Raw genomic sequence first — 16,585 nt, 5'->3', positions numbered from 1 at the left:
GCAATTGCATACTGGTATACATCTCATGCATCATTCCATGCATGGTACTTCCACCCATGTCATACAAAACGTCAAACATAATATAATTCATGACCCATTATCAATCATTTGCATCCCAGACATTCTTCTTTCAAAGCTAGCCGTATTTCTCTAAATGGAGTTATTACTCTGCATGTGCTCGTGGAATTATTTCGTAGCAAGTCATTATCCAACTTTATGGTTGATAATGATATTCCCCAGCGTCTTTGCTTTATTTCTCCCCAAGCAGAGGTTACCATAAAAAGTCTCTTATGAGTTTTCCCCCTGCAGATCTTTGCTAGTAAATCTCCTCCAAAGGGAGTCTTTTCTAAACTATTTCCCCAAACATTTGTTGCTTGAGATACTGCTTCATTGATTCGGAGAATCTCGTTCATCTGCTTGAGATACTACTTCATTTCATTCGAAGAATCTCATTTATTTTTTGAGATACTGCTCTAGTATCCTCGAAGAGTCTTAGATACGATTGAGGTATCATTCCCCTTATTGGAATATCTTGATTATATCATATAAGACGCTGCTTCGTTGATTCATAGAATCTCATTTGTCGCCTGAGATACTGCTTTGTATGATTCAAAGAATCTCATTTGTTCTTTGAGATACTGCTCTAATATCCTCGAAGAGTCTTAGCTACGATTGAGGTATCATTCCCCTTATTGGAATATCTTGATTATATCATATAAGATGGTGCTTCGTTGATTCAGAGAATCTCATTTGTCGCATGAGATACTACTTTGTTTGATTCGAAGAATCTCATTTGTTTTTGAGATATTGCTCTATTATCCTTGGAGAATCTTAGATACAGTTGAGGTATTATTCCCTTGTTGGAATATCTCGATTATATCATGTAAGGTACTATTTCATTGATCCTCAGGGAATACCGTATGTTCAGTTCGAGACATTGTTCTGCTGATTTTCAGAAAGTCTCAAATATGATTGGGGTATCATTCCCTTGTCAGAATATCTCGATTATGTTACCCAAGATATTGTTCTGAAGATTCTCAGACAGTCTTGATTGTTTCATTTACCTTATAATAACCTTTCTTACCGTATTTCTCACTGCATCTTCTTTTTGCATTTATCCTTGCATTCCAAAGGACAAAATTAAGGTCTTTTCGTATTAAATTATCTTCCACCATGAATGTACGAAGACTATTGTCATTCATACCTTCTGGTTCAAGGTAATTAATTAGATAGGGACAACTGTCATACCCCAATTTGTCTAAGCATTTTAAAAACTTTCATAAATTCAATTTTATTTTCAGTTTATATCATTTGTATAGCATGACGTGCATTTCATCATGAATAACATCTAAAATATCAGGTAGAAATTGGCTAAATCATTTCTCAAATACATGTAAAATCAGCGGGTAAAAAGTTTCAATATCAAGCTTCTAGATATCAGTATTATTAATGTACGATTCACGTAGTTTAACCTGCTGTGCACGTTATATTTTTCAATGACCTTTTCAGTTCATTTTGACCCGTCTATGCCTGTTTAACCGGTCAAAATTTATTTCAAAATTAAATCAAACCTTGTATTTTTCTGAGAGATTTATTTCACATTAATCATTTTAGTGCATTCATTATTAGCTTTTGAGAATTTTTATACGCATCTTTTTATTCATTTTGAATTTTTTTTATTGTTTTTAATTTTATTTTAAACAAAAATAATTAGTAAATTCAAATAAAACTAAACTAGTAATTAGTTTGAGTCTATTTTAAGTATATGATCATTTTAATATCTACTTTTAATATATAAAAGTTAATTACCACCATAATTACTTAATTACCCTAATTACAATCCATAATACAGCTATTTTCATGTTCCTATAAGTAATTTCGTACTAAACTCTATTTATACTAGTAAAAAATATTACCGTTATTTTATTGTTGTTGCAATCTTATCTTTCCAAAATGAAATCAATATTCTGAAATCAAATTAATTATTATTGTAGTTTTTTTGCCAAATATTATCGTTACTTGATTTTCTTTAAATGACAAAATGAATATTTAATTATATAATTATATGTTATTAAATTATAACTTTAAAATTAAAAATAACTATTTAATATAGTTGAGTAATATTAATTGAGTAATTTAATATTATTGTTAATTTACCTACCAATTAATTATTATTATTGTTATTATTATTATTGATATTTACCGCCATATATGATAAGAATATTTTTAAAATTTAAATAGTATATTTATTATTTGATTTGATTTGATTTATTGAGATCCAAACTCTATAAATTAAAATCAGTTACTTATTATGAACAATAATATAGGGTCATTCCAATGTCAATCTATTATTAATTGAATTTTACATAGATGTAATTTTGCAATAACACGCTGGTATATTGAATCTTATACCGCTGTTATCTTTGCACTAACATATTTTATCCTTTCAACAGAATAATTATAGTAAATACGTGCATTCTGTATACCGAATTATAATAAAAATGCATTAAAATCAAAAGCAATAAAACTGTTTACAGTAAATAAAAATATAGAATAACATCTTAAAATTCTATTCTATTATTATTGATGTTTACCGTCATATATGATAAGAATATTTTTAAAATTTAAATAGTATATTTATTATTTGATTTGATTTGATTTAATTGAGATCCAAACTCTATAAATTAAAATCAGTTATTTATTATGAACAATAATATAGGGTCATTCCAATGTCAATCTATTATTAATTGAATTTTACATAGATGTAATTTTGCAATAACACGCTGGTATATTGAATCTTATACCGCTGTTATCTTTGCACTAACATATTTTATCCTTTCAACAGAATAATTATAGTAAATACGTACATTCTGTATACCGAATTATAATAAAAATGTATTAAAATTAAAAGCAATAAAACTGTTTACAGTAAATAAAAATATAGAATAACATCTTAAAATTCTATTCTATTTGATTATTCATTTACTTATTACTAATTTATTTATTATATAAAAATATATCAAATAAGAATATCAATTCTTTATACATTTAGTTGTACAAGAAAATATTGTAAATAATTAAAGTGGGCTAAGAAAATGGGCCCCACTAAATCCCACTATATATTATATAAAATATAATTAAAAAATTGATTCAAATATATCAAAATACATTAAAAGAGAGTTTTTCATTAGGTAAGGTGATGTATGATATGAGTAATTTCAATGGATGAATTATTTTATGGATTTGGGATAAAAAGAGAATTTTGAAATCTTGAATTATGGTGTGGATTTGGAATAAGAGGTGGATTTCCAAAATATGGGGTGTTTTGTTGATTTGAGATACAAAGAGGACTTCTATCATTTTGCATAAAATTGGAGCATGTGTTATGTTGATTGAGGTTCATTTTCAAATGAAATGTGTACACAAAAAAATTAAAATTAAATAAAATAAATTGGTCAAATTTAGATTAGATGTGAGTGAAAAATGTGATAAAATAAATTACCTATTTATACTATTAAAAAATATTACCGTTATTTTATTGTTGTTGCAATCTTATCATTCTAAAATGAAATCAATATCCTGAAATCAAATTAGTTATTATTGTAATTTTTTAAGGTTGCGGGCAGGTTTTGAATCATCACTTTCTAAAAGGTTGCGGGCATGTTTTGTATAAACCCAATTTTTTAAGGACCAAAGAACTGTACGAAGTTAAATCATTTTTGTTGCTGGACTTATTTCTCACAATTTTAACTAAAATTGTAAACCTTTGTTTCAATATCTTTTGTTGCATTAAACCTTACTGTATCAATTGCAATTAATTTCAATATTTTGTAGTATTCATTACTATATTTTAAAACAAATGAGGTTCTGGTATTTCTTTTACATGGTTTATGTATTTTGGTTAAATAATCATTTATTATAAAGGTTAATATTTGCGCTTTTATACCTCAAATTAGTAACAGATTGGAAAATTTCATCAATTACTAAATAAATATATTTTTATTTCTTATGTCCAAAATCTCAATGATAAATGGAATGTTTATTCATAACATTAACAATGGAATGTTTATTATATATCAATATATCAATAAATTGTAAAAATATTTTTGTGTTATATTTTTTGATTATTTCCTTAATATAGTATACAAAAAAAATTAAGCAAATTATATTACTATAAATTAATAATGTTTTACTTTATTATGTCCCAAACTGGAAAAAGTTATTTGTGGAAATTTTTTGAACCCATTTATTGATCATTTAACATCCATTACATTAAAAAAAACTCTTACGCAATAAATTTGTGTACGTTGATCCAACCATATATATATATATATATATATATATATATATATATATATATATATAAACAAAAAAATATATTATATTTTAATTTTTTTAAAATAAATTATTGCACTTGCGCAACCCATGCGAACACACGGGTCCTTTACTAGTTAATTAATAAATCCATTTACAACATTCAAACCTAATAGAAACAAGTAAAAAAGGAAAAAAGGAAGAAAAAACAAAAGAAGAGATATTCTTTTTCTTGAAAGAACGTCTCTGCCTTCTCTCTCTTTCAACAGATCTCCAGGCCTCCACTAAGAACCAGCCATATGTCCCACTATTGACAGATGCACGTCACAAAAGAAATAATACCCACGCATACCTCACGGATCAGGAGGATTTGTTTTTGAAAAAAAACCTATTTTCCACTCAAAGGGTAGATAATAATACTCTCTGATCTTACTTTGAAGGTGGTGGCAGAAATAACCTTCACCCACTTCAACCACCACCAACTCAATCACCATGTAAAAGTGAAACCCTCCGAACAACCGTCCACACCACCACGTCCATCACAACCTTCCTCCGACGAGCACCCTAAACCGCCTCACGGCGTCGCCGTTCCTTTCCTTAAACTAACACCTCCGCTCTTCACCACTAAAAAACCCACAGATCCTCCGCTGATCTGCAACAAGTGATTTGAACCACCATGAATCCACTTATCTCAACCACATACTTCCTCCAATTCATCACTATCACCTCTGTTACACCTCAAATCCACGCCATCTCATTACCTACAGCACCTCAACCTCTCTTCCATTTTCCGACAACCTACTAGAATCCACCGTCACTCGCTTGTATTTTCAACTCTTTCCACCATAAATCACCTTAACTTCTTCTACTTTAAATAACAACAAAACCGTGATTCCCACCTGCATAAATCCAACAACATAAACATAAACGTCTTCATCCTTCCGTTTATCTTTCTGCAAACCTCAACAACAATCCTACAACAATCACACCATTGTGCTTTTTCCGGCAAGCCCACTCACGACTCCGCAATACTATCGATCTCCCACCACCGCCTGAACAACGCGCCGCCTTCTGTTGACGAAAGTAGAGCTTACGAGAAAAGGGCATTTTCACTAAGAAGCGTATTTAGGGATCCGACTCGTGATGACGTGTTTTAGATGATGCTGCTCAGTTTCATTTCCAGCATGGTGGCGATCCATCGGAGGTGGTGTTTTATTTACATTTGAATCCCTTTTCTGTTAAGTTGTATGCATAAACTTGCTTCTGTTTGAGTTTTCCTTTGAATTTATAAGGTTAATTTTGATATTTGAAATAGTAATACTGAGTTGTTGTTTTGATTGTTAGAAATTTGTTTGCTTGCATCTTGTGGAGAAAATTTGCAGAAAACCGATGGAAAAAGGTAAGGCAATGGTTGAAATTATTCACTCACCTTTAAAAAGTTAAATTACAAATTGTTGGTTATTTTTTTTTTACTGTTGTGTAAAATTTTCTGGCTCATGATGAGGTATGTGCTGCATTTGTTGTTGTGTAGGGGAAAGTTTCCTTTTGATTTCTCACGATTTTTTTCATTTTTTCAGAAAGAGAACGATATTATGGTATTATGATATTAAATTTTAGAAAACTTTACTTCGTAACTCTACGATTGTACCCACACCTTTACAAATGAATATTTTGACGAAAATACCCTCATATAAATAGGATATAGTTTTTAGAAATGGAAGTTTTTCCATTTGCGCTTGAAAACTTCTGAAACACAAATTTTTAGATTTTTTGGCATTGTAAACCGGAACACTAAAAGTAAGTCTTCTGGTTCACAAATTGTATACCAAAACATTTATCTAAAGTCTTCCGATTCGCTGCATTTTGGGGGCATTGAACCAGAAATCTTTTAGAAAGTCTTCCGGTTTGCTTGGCTGTATACCGAAACTTTTTTTAAAGACTTCTGATTTGGATGAACTAAACCAGAACTCTTTTAAGAAGTGTTCCGGTAGTCAACCTTGTTTTTTTCCCATTGGAACTCTTCTTTGAAGTGTTCTGGTGCATTTTTTTTTAATTTTAATTTTTTTTTTAATTTTTAATAATTTTGTTATAATATTTTTTGTAGTGGTTCGAATACGAGGTGCATATGGTAAGATTCCAGACCGCACTTTAGGATGGAGCGCATCTTCATCTACAGCAGAGTCGGCTGGATATCTAGGAGGGCCGTACGATAGTCTCTTTTGGTGAAGTACGAGCATCATGTTGCTCGCCATTTATGGTTTGGTAAGGTAATTAAACGAGATATATTTGAAAATGAATAATAGTTGAATATTTTAGGAAAGAGGTCTAAATAAAGAGTTAAAAGTTGTTGAACATGGACTGAAGCTGACATCTAGGGTTCCACTAGCTCTTCCACAACAAGTGGAGAGTTGGGTATCTAGATCTGATTTATCTTCATTTCAGAGAACTAGTCTGAACAAGATAGACACAAATCTTGTCTCTGCATTTGTGGAAAGACGGCATCCAGAGACATCTTCATTTCACATGCCGTTTGGTGAAATGAGCATTACTTTGCATGATGTCTCATGTCAGCTTCACTTGCCCATCACAGGTATCTTCTGGAGTCCCCAGGATGTCACGGAAGAGGTAGCTTTTGAACTTGCTGTTGACTACTTAGGAGTGTCACAGGGTGAGACACAATCACATGTTCGTAGCTGCAAGGGTTCATTTTATAAGTTGGAGTGGTTATACGATTTATTCATATAACATAGAGCTGCTTCCAGCTGGGCATATGCGACCAGATCATATCTGTTGATGTTGGTCGGTTCCACCATTTTTGCCGATAAGACCTTTACCCTATACAGATATCTTGGAGATGCGTCCATGTTCAGTTGCAAACAACTCGGTGGATATCCTACTCTCCTACAGATATATAATTTAATTTTGTTTATTAAGTGTTGGATTCATTTTATAAATTATGTTAACTTAATTTATTTTGTTTATTATGTTTTTATTTTGTAACAGTGCTGGATTCACAAGTACTTTCCAACTGTTGGAAAAAGATGGGAGAATTGGAAACCAGTTGATAATTATGGTCTTCCTCGAGCGATGGGATGGTGCTATAGGCAAGGAGTCCTGAAGGTTGATGATTTACGACCTAATTTGGACGAGCTGACACCTGCCGACGTCATATGACGTCCATTTGAGGATCATAGAGCACGGCGTCAGTTTGATGAGTTATATCTCTATAGGGGATGTTTGAAGTGGGGTGAGACAGTTGTTTCATACTTGCCTGACAGATGTTTACGTCAGTTCGGGTACATGCGGTATGTTCCATTCCCACCTCTTGATTGTATGATGACGACTGATATTGATGTTGATGGGATTGGTTACCATCAGAGCGTTATCGCTGTGATTCGTCAAACTACCCTGGCCACCACTCCATCTGATGTAGAAGATGGTTATCTGGAGTGGTATTATTGTGTTTTGCATCCACGGTTGGTCCCTTCCCATCGTGACGATCCAAGAGAGGTACCAGTTCCTGTTTATGACGTCGGACTATCTGATCCTGATTAGGCTCGTGTATCTACATTGATTCATCGTTATCTGAGACAGGTTAATGCCGAAGAGGAATATCCACAATTTGCTGATTTATTTGAAGCTTTGCATATTTCTCGTTCACATTGATTTATATATTAAGTTTTAGAACTGAATATAATAGACATAATATAAAATTCATGTTTTGATTACATATTTATATGTATTCAAAACATAAAACATGAATATGTAATAAAAACATGAATTTTATATTATGTCTATTATATTCAGTTTTAAAACTTAATACATAAATCAATGTGAACGAGAAATTTGTAAAGCTTCAAATAAATCAGCAAACTGTGGATCTTTTCGGCATTAACCTGTCTCAGATAACGATGAATCAATGGAGATACACGAGCCCAATCAGGATCAGATGGTCCGACGTCATAAACAGGAATTGGTACCTCTGTTGGATCGTCACGATGGGGAGGGACCAATCGTGGATGCGAAACACAATAATACAACTCCAGATAACCATCTTCTACATCAGATGGAGTGGTGGCCAGGGTAGTTGGATGGATCACAGCGATAACGCTCTGATGGTAACCAATCCAATCAACATCAATATCAGTCGCCATCATACAATCAAGAGGTGAGGATGGAACATACTGCCTGTACCCGAACTGACGTAAACATCTGTCAGGCAAGTATGAAACAATTATCTCACCCCATTTCAAACATCCCCTATAAAGACATAACTCATCAAACTGACGTCATGCTCTATGATCCTCAAATGGACGCCATATGACGTCGGCAGGTGTCAGCTCGTCCAAAATAGGTCGTAAATCATCAACCTTCAGGACTCCTTGCCTATAAGACCATCTCATCGCTCGTGGAAGACCATAATTATCAGTTGGTTTCCAATTCTCCCATCTTTTTCCAATAGTTGGAAATTATTCGTGAATCCAACACTGTTAGAAAATAAATTAAGTTAACATATTTTATAAAATGAATCCAACACTTAATAAACAAAATTAAATTATATACCTGTAGGATATCCACCGAGCTGTTTGCAACTGAACATGGATGCATCTCCAAGATATTGTATAGGGTAACTAGTGCAGTTGCTCCCCAACTATATCCCGAACATCTAAGTCCGTAAATAGTAGGAGGTATCGTGCCTCTACAAGTGTAAAGGTCTTATCGGTAAAAATGATGGAACCCATCAACAAATATGCTCTGGTCGCATATGCCCAGATGGAAGCAACTCTATGTTGTACGAATAAATCGTATAACCACTCCAACTTATAATACGAACCCCTATAGCTACGAACATGTGATTGTGCCTCACCCTGTGACACTCATAAGTAGTCAACAACAAGTTCAACAACTACCTCTTCTGTGACATCCTGATGACTCCAGAAGATATCCCTGATGGGCAAGTGAAGCAGACATAAGACATCATCCAAAGTAATGCTCATTTCACCAAACGGCATGTGAAATGAAGATGTCTCTAAATGCCGTCTTTCCACAAATGCAGAGACAAGATTTGTGTCTATCTTGTTCAGACTAGTTCTCTGAAGTGAACTATTATTCATTTTCAAATATATCCCGTTTATTTACCTCACCAAACCATAAATGGCGAGCAACATGATGCTCGTACTTCACCAAAAGAGACGTGTCGTACGACCCTCATGGATATCCAGCCGACTCTGCTGCATATGAAGATGCGTCCCGGTCTAAAGTGCGGTCTGGAATCCTACCATCTGCACCTCGTCTTCGAACCACTACAAAAAAATATTATAACAAAATTATTAAAAAAAATACACCAGAACACTTCAAAGAAGAGTTTCGGTGGGGAAAAAAACAAGGTTGACTACCGGAACACTTCTTAAAAGAGTTCCGGTTTACTTCATCCAAATCGGGAGTCTTTAAGAAAGAGTTCCGGTATACAGCCAACCAAACCGAAAGACTTTCTAAAAGACTTCTGGTTCAATGCCCCCCAAATGCAGCGAACCAGAAGATTTTAGATAAGTGTTTCGATATACAGTATGTGAACCGAAAGACTTACTTTTAGTGTTCCAGTTTAAAATGCCAAAAAATCCAACAATGTGTGTTCCGGAAGTCTTGAAGCGCAAATGGAAAAAACTTGCATTTCTGAAAAATATACCCTATTTATATGAGGGTATTTTGGTCAAATAAATTTATTTGTAGGGGTGTGGGTACCATTGTAGGGGTACGAGGTAAAGTTTTCTAAATTTTATTTAAGTGTTGAATTTCTTGTTGTTTATCTTGGGCCCATTATCCGTTACACGACATACACACTTTTAATAATTTGTAACCATTGTAAATGACTTTGTAAATATAATACTTGTGTTGCTATTGTGTGTAAAGTTCGATTAAATCAGCAGTTCCAACATTGATTTTATGTTGATATACCACAAAAATTACAATACATCAATATGATATTTCACCGCCTTTCGATCCTCACATACGCAACTACAACCCCATTGTCGCTATGTACAAACCAGCTTATGAGCACATGGTGGTCGATTCAATTCGATTATTTTATATTCAATATTGTCACTTATTTATTTTTGAATTAATTAATTAAAGTTTTGATTAAATTAGATAATTTTGTTAACTAATTTTAATTAACTTAGTTATTTGATTATATTAATTTTTAATCAAATGATTTTGATAATTAATTTTAATTACCTTAATTAGACGACTTAATTGAATTTTAAATCAATTAATTTTGTTGAGTAAAAAACTGACCGACTTGTTTCACCATCATTTTCCACTATCATTTCATAATACAAACTCAATATAATTTCATCATCAACTCAAAACCATGATAAACAATTAAGATCACCAAATTCTCAATGCAATGTCGAGCCAATTCCATACCCTTGTAAGTCGATAGTTTTTAGCATCGCCATCAACCTCACATACTTACTCTTGGGATTTCTTACAATGAGACCTATTTGATTATTAATTAATCGATTATATGATTGATTCGCTAAATATAATTCAATTTATCCATAAAACACAAACTTAAAACCTCGATCCAACATCAAGTATTTTTATTCAAATCAAATTCAAAGTACCTAATCACGATTAACCACCATTTCATTAATGATGAAAAAGGAGATGGTTTTAAGCCTTCAATTCCTCGGTTAGTCAAACAATTGTCGTTTCTCTAAAAACTTTTAAACCTGATTAAATCAAATCATTTTCATAACAAACTAAACAAAAAAGGAGATGGTTTAGAGCCTTCGATTCCTCTCCTCAGATGCTTGGATATGAGTTCCCTTACTCAGTCATTCGAGTATTTATCGTTTATCTAAAATACATCAACCATACATAAACCTATTTTCATAATCATTTATAGATGAAAAAGAAAGTGGTCTAGAGCCTTCTATCCCCTTTCTCGAATACTTGGATACAAGTTGCCTTACTCTACCATTTGAGTATTCATCATCCATTCAAAAAACCATAACTACTTTCAAACCCTTTTATAATTAAGGATGAAAAGTAAGACGGTTTTGAGCCTTCAACTTCTCTTCTCGACTGTTTGGATACGAGTTGCCTTACTCGACTATCCGAGTAATCATCATCCAATAAAATACCAAATACACTAAACTAAATTTCTCGTCCCCGTGCGATCAAAACCAATAAAACAGAACATTCAACATGTTAATCCAACTTGTCATCCCCGTGTGATAAAAACTCTTTTCAGAAAGAGCATTGTTTAATCCTTTCTAACGTGCATAACAAACTAGTGTTTAAGCCTCCACCGAGAGTAAACAAACCAATGTTTAGCCTTTAGAATGTGATCTAAATAGTTGTTCATTAAAACACACCAATAAACCGTAGTTCCCCGAACTACAAATGCTCTGATTTCCGTATTGCACCATAAGGATACGTAGGCAGGAGATTGCAAGATCTTCGTGAGCACACTAATAAAAAACCTTTATTTCCCCCCTTTTGAGGTTTCCATTCATTTCTCTTTTCAATCTTTTATTCATTCAAAGAAAACAATTAACATTTTGCTAACATTCAAATTTCAAATTAAACAAAAAGGTTCCCGTTGAGTACAACGGACGTGAGGGGTACTATTACCCCCCCTTGCACAATCGACTCCCGAACCCGAATATGGTTGCGACGACCATTATTCTATTTTCAAAGGTTTTATCGATATTTTCCTATTCCTTCATTGAAATAAATAAAGTTCGGTGATGACTCTGTTTGAACTATTTTTCCGCGACTATTATGAGGAATCTTATTTTTCGAGATGCGACACATACATCTTTTGGGATCATCACCTTAGGGTCTCACACCCACTTTCTAATCAATTGCCTCATGCATTATTGATACAATTATAGACTTTAGCAACTTCTTTTACCCATGGAGTTACAAACTTTGGTAATCCTTGATAGTGCCTATAAATTTCAGACTTTGGCATACTTTGTTCTTTGCCTATAAGGTAAAGAACTTGGCATTCTTGCCCTATAGAGTTACAAACTATGGAAAGTCATGTTTTGCCCCATTGAGTAACAGACTTTGGCAACCTTGATTTTTTCTATGCAGTTACAGACTTTGACATTTCATTTTTCCTATGCAGTTACAAACTTTGGCATTCTTTCTCTTTGACCTATGTAGTTCAGACTCTGGCAATCACTTATGTCTTCCTTATAGAGTTACAGGCTATGGTACATAACCTTAATCTTTTTGCTTATACAGTTACAGACTTTGTCAAACAGGCATTTCTTGGAGTAACAGACTTTGCCCTTTGTTCATTCTTGCCCTTATATAGTTAAAAACTATGGCACATCTTTACACTCTTACCTTATGGCACACATCTATCTTATCCTGTAGAGTTATACACTCTGGCTAGGTCATTCTGCCTTGTGGGGTTTGTTAGAACAAGATTTTGTGTCTACAATTCATCTCTAAGGTTTTGATGATAACAAAGGATGAAACAAATTGGTAGCCTAACAAATTTATCTAAGTGTGCAGGACTCTAAGAGAAAAAGGATCAGATAGACAAACATCTGACATCACGCAAGTACAAAATAATCAACTTAGAATAAATTGAAGCTGACGCTCTGACTCTGAAGAAAAGGAAGCTCACAGAGTCTGACGAAAGAAGACTCAGACACTCTGAATCTGAAAAGTTCCACACAACTGGTCTGATGATTTGTACTCTGAAGAAGGCTCTACAGAAAAACATATCACGAACTTCTTAAGAAATATCTACTCTCAGCAACTATCTGACGTATACACACTGAATAAGAAAATTTGAACTCCGCGTACTCTGACTCAAGGTCAACCACAAAGACTTAGCTATGAAGTTTTCTACTTTTGGTATGAATCTTTATTTGGAAAAGATTAAACACTCTCCAATATTGCTATGGAAAGGACAACGGACTTAATGCCATTAAAAGTCCATTATTGCCAAGATATTCATTAATGCCTCAACTAACGGTCTCTTGTCAAATCATTATATAAAGGCAGGATCATCATCATACGAGGAATGAGGCATACAAACAAGAATACTGCAAACAAAAATTCTATATTCTCTTTTATTCTTGTTCAAATTTGTTCACACGAGTTGTTGCTCTAAGTTTGAAACCCTTCAGTTCTCATTGTGTTAATACTGCTTACTTAGAAGCACTAAACACTTCATTCTGTTTTTAAAATAGTTGTTGAATATTTCCTCAAGTGACTTGTGAAGTCTGTAAACTTGAGAGGCTAAGAGATCTTTACTCTCTTAGACGTTTTCGTTGTAATCTTTCTAGATTATTCGATTAAGTCCCTGTTGAAGGCGAAATCACCTTGGCCGGGTGGACCGAAGTAGCTTTGAATTTCAAGCGAACCAGGATAAACTTCTCTGTTGATAGCTTTATCTTTCATGTGCGTTCTATTTGCAAAAGTTTTTATTATCTGTGAAAACAATTCAGACCCCCTTTCTTGTTTTTCTCTATCTTCAGGGTTATAAACCCTGGCAAACATCTTTCCCTACCTTGTAGAGTCTCAAACTTTGGTAGCATCTTTGGTTCAGATCATTCCTTCATACAATTTATTATGGTTGATTACCATCATTGGTTAATGCTACATCTATGTTTTTTTAAGCAATTTGCTTTGCCTCTTGGCAATCCAATCAATCTCCTTTTCTTTGTTTTCGTGGTTCCACGAATTACGGAGCTCTGAATTTCTCATTGCACGTTGAGAATATGTAGGCACGAGGGTTCGAAACACCTGTAAGCATATTTATCATTATTTATTCTTCTGCCTTAGGGAATTATCCACATCTTTCATATCTTCTACCTTCATTCACTCCATGTGATATACCTCTTTCTTTGATCCAAATACACTATCTCTTTAAGCTTCATTTAGTGTCTTCCTTTGAACCGAGAGATGTTTGCCTTAATTCCAAACACATAATTCCTTTCTTTTCGGCCAAACCATATATGGTGGTTACATGCTTCAGGCAACCCACACATTGGTTAATGCCAGTTTTACTCTTGGGTTCAGATTTCATCCCCTCTTTGCAGTCAAACCATATAATCCTTTGGTTCAAACCATATTTCTTATCATTCTTCTTTTCATCTCCCACCATTAGTTCTATGAACTACGAAGCTCTGAATTCCTTATTGCACTATAAGGATACGTATGCATGAGGGCCCCAATCCTCTTAGAGTACTCTATCTATTCTTTCTTCTTTATTCTTCCGCGAGTAACCTTTAGACATAACACCCATTCGAGCTTAGAACAATCAAAACGGTTCCCGTTGAGTATAACAGATGTTAGGGGTGCTAATACCTTCCCCTTGCATAACTGACTTCCTTACCCAGATTTCTCTTTCCTCGAGTTTTATCGATGTTTTCCCTTTCCTTCGAGAATAAATAAAGTTTGACGGCGACTCTATTGTATGTTCGAACATACGATGCATTTGAGTATATTTCTGCTAGATTCACGTGCCAAGCTCGATCCAGCTCATTATTTCGAATGTTAAGCTCAAAAGTTCATCCTAATAGAGCACCACCAACCCATTCTTTCTTTACTTTCTCATCCCTTAACCTCTTCTTGTTATTCTCAAACTTCTCTTTGATTTTCTTACGATCGTCTTCCAAGTCTTCATTTCTTTGCTTGGCACAGTTGAGATGGACTTGCAGCTGAGTGTTCTCCAATTTGAGCTCTTTGATCTTATCGACAAACTTATCCATATCTTCTCGTAAGATTGGCTCAGGTTTTGGCACTAGAGGGAAGGATGAGGACTCGAAGAAGAAAGGAATCTTGACAACTTGAGCTCTTTCTCTTACCCACTGGACGCATGTGTTAGCTGGAAATTTGACGCTAAGAAAATGTTTGAGATAAACTATAAAGACCAAGGGAAAATATTCTGAAAAGAATACATGAAGTTGATTCTTTCGATAAAAGGAGTTTTGGTCGAAGGCACCCTTTATGTAGAGGGAAATGCTGGTTTGGGACTTGGAAACAAATTGAGTTCAGAATGCAATTCGACAGAAGCATTTTGATTAGGATTGCCTTCGATGAGGCGTAAATTCAAATAAGGCTCGCAACTGTTTTTGGCATTATCTGATTCTTTAAGAAAAACACGTGGAAAGTTGTGGATGATGAAGTGCATGCAGATAAAAACGTGTCATCTTTTGGAGAAGAGACTGTTTGTTATAGTTATTTCGAATTAGTATAAATAAGAGTCTTAGTGATTAGGATTCGGGGTGTTCCATCGTGTACAAAAATCTCAAATTCACTCTAAGTATCTGTGTGTGTTAAGAAACGAGTTACTGGGAATGTACGTGTGATCACCATATTGTTATTTTTTTTTATATAAAGTCATTGACATTGTCGAGGCCATTTATCTCTATTACCAGTTTAATTCAAATCCTTCTTTATACCATTTCTTTATATTACTGTTCTTTTTTACTTTTAAAACTTTTGAATATTGTTTTCAAGTCAAGAACATTGTTGAAATGCTCATCCTTTATAAAACTTAGATTAACAAGAGCACATGTCCTAAGATCAATCTAGTCGATCATGTGAATAACTAAACTATTTTTAATATTTGGAAGACTAGCACTTATTTACCAAATTTAAGGGTAAATAAATTGGAACACCCAGTGGGATAGGTGCTATTGTCAAAATCTTTTGAAATATTCAGAAGTTCCTTGTTTATTGTTTATTGTTTACTATTTATTTCCTTTAACTTCATTACTTGAGATTAAGAAGTGGTAAAATAACCATTGATAACGAGGCAATAACGAGAAGGAAATACGTGAGAGAAATGGAGAATCCTCCAAGTAACGATGGAGAAACTACGACCACAATATCTGCGTCCGAAGCAATCCCATCCATGGTGAGTACGACGACCACAACATCGAATACTCACATTGGACCAATCTTATCTCCTGTAAGGACACATGGTCAACAAATGTCCCCTTCTCTAGTAGAATCCAACATATTCAGGCCCTATGTGATGGGATTTTTGCTAGCTTCATGTGCCAAGCTCGATCTAGCTCATTATTTTGAACGATAAGCTCAAAATTGCCTCCTAATAGAGCACCACCAACCATCTTTCTCTCTCTTTTCTAATCCCTTAGCCTCTTCTTGTTATCCTCAATCTTCTCTTTAATTTTATCACCCTCGTCTTCCAAGTCTTAATTTCTTTGCCTGACACAATTAAGATGAACTCGTAGTTGAGTGTTCTCCAATTCTAGCTCTTTGATAT

At 33.8% G+C, this 16,585-nt stretch overlaps 1 long non-coding RNA gene across 1 annotated transcript; it reads left to right on the top strand.

The window, feature by feature from the left end:
- Window positions 1–4,523: 4,523 nt before the first annotated feature.
- On the top strand, window positions 4,524–7,910 carry LOC127125627 (uncharacterized). The gene is made up of 5 exons (XR_007804772.1): window positions 4,524–5,518; window positions 5,659–5,713; window positions 6,419–6,581; window positions 6,905–7,198; window positions 7,318–7,910. It is a non-coding gene; the product is annotated as an uncharacterized LOC127125627 (long non-coding RNA).
- Window positions 7,911–16,585: the final 8,675 nt, after the last annotated feature.

This window comes from Lathyrus oleraceus, chromosome 3 (genome assembly GCF_024323335.1).
Source record: "Lathyrus oleraceus cultivar Zhongwan6 chromosome 3, CAAS_Psat_ZW6_1.0, whole genome shotgun sequence".
Classification (NCBI taxonomy): Eukaryota; Viridiplantae; Streptophyta; class Magnoliopsida; order Fabales; family Fabaceae; genus Lathyrus; species Lathyrus oleraceus.
Note: the sequence above shows the minus strand (reverse complement) of the source record. Positions and strands in the feature narration are given on the sequence as shown.